This window comes from Agrilus planipennis, unplaced genomic scaffold (assembly GCF_000699045.2).
Source record: "Agrilus planipennis isolate EAB-ADULT unplaced genomic scaffold, Apla_2.0 scaffold782, whole genome shotgun sequence".
NCBI lineage: Eukaryota > Metazoa > Arthropoda > Insecta > Coleoptera > Buprestidae > Agrilus > Agrilus planipennis.
This window is the reverse complement of record NW_020439708.1, coordinates 2,731-3,381: the sequence shown is the minus strand read 5'-3', so window position 1 is coordinate 3,381 and position 651 is coordinate 2,731.

Genomic DNA, 651 nt, shown 5'->3' with positions numbered 1-651 from the left:
ATCTAACCATACTAATCTTTTGCCCTTGCACATCTATCCCTACAGTTGTACTGTCTTTAATGATGTTGATGGCGTCTTCGATGTATAGATTAAAAAGTAGCGGTGACAGTGTGCCTCCCTGCCTGACTGACTCCCTTCCTAATATTTACTTCTCTACGTTGCATCCCCAGCTCTATAACTGCCTGTTGCTCTTTATACAAACTAAGTATTACTCTTCTATCTTTGTAACTCATCCCTACATTTTTAAGTATACTTAACATTTAACATTGTCAAAGGCTTTCTCTAAATCTTCAAATCCTATGTACGCACTCTTTCCTTTTTCTATCGTTTTCTCTATTGCTACCCGTAAAGCTAGAATGGCCTCCCGCGTTCCTCTATTTCTTCTAAACCCAAATTGATCTTCCCCTAATAGTTCTTCCGCCCTTTTTTCCATCCTCCTCTGTACAATTTTTGTTAAGATTTTTGACGCATGGGAAGTTAAGCTAATTGTTCGAAATTTTTCGCACCTATCCGCGCCCCTCTTCTTAGGTAATGTTACTACTACGTTCCGTTTATAATCCTCTGGGACTTTCCCCGTTTCGTAAATGTGACTAACTAACTTAAACATACGATCTCTAACCTCTTGTCCTGCATGTTTTAGAATTTCCCCCT